Here is a 2659-nt window from a genome sequence, read left to right as displayed (position 1 = left end):
AGCACCACATGTTCTCTCTCATATGTGGATCCAAGCTACAGATGATTGGGCTTCTGTGTGAGAAGGAAAAAAACTCAATAGCAGAGGCCAGTAAGTTAAAAAGGAGATATAAAGGGAAGAGAAAGGAAGGGAGGATGGTACTTAATAGGTTGGTATTGTATGTATGTAAGTAGAAGAATAGATTAACGGGGGCAAAAAGGCCCAAAGTAAGGTTAGAGGAAGACACTAAGTAAAGGAAAGGTAGAGGGAGGACTAATCAAAATCTAAGAGGGTGCTCGCTTCGGCAGCACATATACTAAAATTGGAACGATACAGAGAAGATTAGCATGGCCCCTGCGCAAGGATGACACGCAAATTCGTGAAGCGTTCCATATTTAAAAAAAAAAAAATCTAAGAGGACGCAAATAAATCACATGGAATCCTCCAGTTTCAGACAATGGAACACTCAGGAGCCATAGATCATTGTTAGAAAATTTTCAGTGATAGGGATGGGATACCTCCAGTGAGTTGTTGGCCAGGGAGGTCACTGATGCCCCCAAAACATTATAGGCCATTGCCGAGGCCCTTGGTTTCCCACCAGGAATAGATGGTAAGACCCTATTGCTGAAGACTCCACGTACTTGGGCTGCAAAGCCACTGAGAAACCCTGCTGGAGCTGAGTTGAAAACCTCCTCCATGTAGAGCAGCTGACAGAAATCTGGAAGAAGCCATTCTACATGTATTTCAATGGGAGAAAGAGATACCACCAGTGATCAACAGTGGACACTGCAAGCCTTATAATTGGCCAGCCAGGCCAAATGAGCCAAAGGCTGCAATAGTGGCACATTTGTCATGGTAGAAACCCACTGCTCTCCAATTTGACTGGAGGCCGGCTCCATGGGAGGGAATATATCCCTGATACTGAAAACTTAAAGCAGGGGTAAGTCATGAGCCCTAGGGGTGTAACATCTGCTAATGTCTAGATAAATGTATATACTATGCTTATCAAACTACGCAATAAGCACTTCTCTTAATATTCATATCCTTATATTAATGCTACTCTCATTTTTGGTAGAGAATCTTCTCTTTTCAGATGGCAGTGCCCTGGAACAACTCAGAAGGTATCATAGTGTTAGAAAGAAGTGAATGGAGTTCTGAGTAACATCGCGATCACACCTTCCAAGGCTCAGGGTCTAATGTGGAAGAGGTAGCAGAAAGAATGTAATATACAAAGGAAGGGTAAGACTCCTTATGACGTGCTCCTTCCAGACATAAAATGGCTTGGATATCCATGACCTCATAGTGCTACTACCTACACAAGGCCATCATAAGAGAAGGAAAATATCATGACACCAAAATAAAAGAGAGACTGATTGAGATGGGGGGAATATAATGGAGAATGGAATTTTAAAGGGGAAAGTGGGGAGGAGGAAGGGTATTACCATGGGATATTTTCCTTATAATCATCAAAAATGTTAATAAAAATTGAGAAAAAATAAAAAATAAAAATAAATAAACAAATTTTTAAAAAGTATAAAATGCAAAATCTACAGGTACTGAGAGATGGGTAAGAATAAGCATTGTGAAGATTAAGAAAGTTTCAAGGAAAGAGAAATTAATGTTAAGCCAAAATTGCAGCTACATGTGGCTCAAATTAAAAGATTTCTTTTTTTAAAATTTTTATGTTCATTTTTATTTATTTATTTGAGAGTGACAGAGAAAGAGGCAGATAGAGAGAGAGAGAGAGACAGAGAGAGAGAGAGAGAGAGAGAGAGAGAGAGAGAGAGAGAGAGAGAGAGAGAATGGGCCCACCAGGGCTTCCAGCCACTGCAAACGAACTCCAGATGCATGCGCCCCCTTGTGTATCTGGCCAATGTGGGTCCTGGAGAATCAAGCCTTGAACCAGGGTTCTTAGGCTTCACAGGCAAGCGCTTAACCGCTAAGCCATCTCTCCACCCAATTAAAAAGATTTCTTAATGTTGAGATAAGAATATGTTCTTTGGGGGCTGAAGAGATGGCTCAGTAGTTAAGTCACCTGACTGCAAAGACTAATGACACAGGACTGATTCCCTTGTTCCCATGTAAAGGTACATGCACAAAGGGTCAGTACAACTGGAGTTTGCAGCAGGTGGAAGTTCTGGCAGCACATTTTCTCTGTCTCTGTTCTCTTTGTTTCTGTTTGCAAATAAATACATATATTAATAAAATAACATGCAGTTTAACCTGTAAAGAACTCAGCTTTGAAGACCATTTGAGCAAAAATGTGACAACTTGCAAGTCATTTTAGAAAGAATGAAACAATTATGGAAGATTAAATTATACAGTTTGTTTTTGATATACCAGGTATATTCAGGTCTTCCAGTGATTATAGTTATTAATGCTAAACATTAAATGTAACACATGTAGGAAGTAGATTCATTTTACTTACTAGAATAGTTTTCTCATTCTGGAAAAAGAAAAGTCTATACTCTTTTCTTCTGGATGTCAGTAAGGATCAAATGCAATGCTGAGGGATGTTCCATGAAAAGAAATCCAAATAGCCTGTTGACCAAGGCAAACAATGTTCTCACTTACAACCCTGATAACAACACTGACCACATCCAAGCATAAGCACCATCTTGGGAGGAAGAAGTAAAGGGCCAGATGCTTACCAAATTGCAGAGGTCTGGTCAGAGGTTGG

The 2659-nt window shown here is 40.1% G+C and overlaps 1 non-coding gene across 1 annotated transcript; it reads left to right on the top strand.

The window, feature by feature from the left end:
• Positions 1 to 271: 271 nt before the first annotated feature.
• On the top strand, positions 272 to 378 carry LOC123461064. Its single transcript, XR_006637382.1, has one exon. It is a non-coding gene; the product is annotated as a U6 spliceosomal RNA (small nuclear RNA).
• Positions 379 to 2659: the final 2281 nt, after the last annotated feature.

Source organism: Jaculus jaculus, chromosome 5 (genome assembly GCF_020740685.1).
Source record: "Jaculus jaculus isolate mJacJac1 chromosome 5, mJacJac1.mat.Y.cur, whole genome shotgun sequence".
NCBI lineage: Eukaryota > Metazoa > Chordata > Mammalia > Rodentia > Dipodidae > Jaculus > Jaculus jaculus.
Note: the sequence above shows the minus strand (reverse complement) of the source record. Positions and strands in the feature narration are given on the sequence as shown.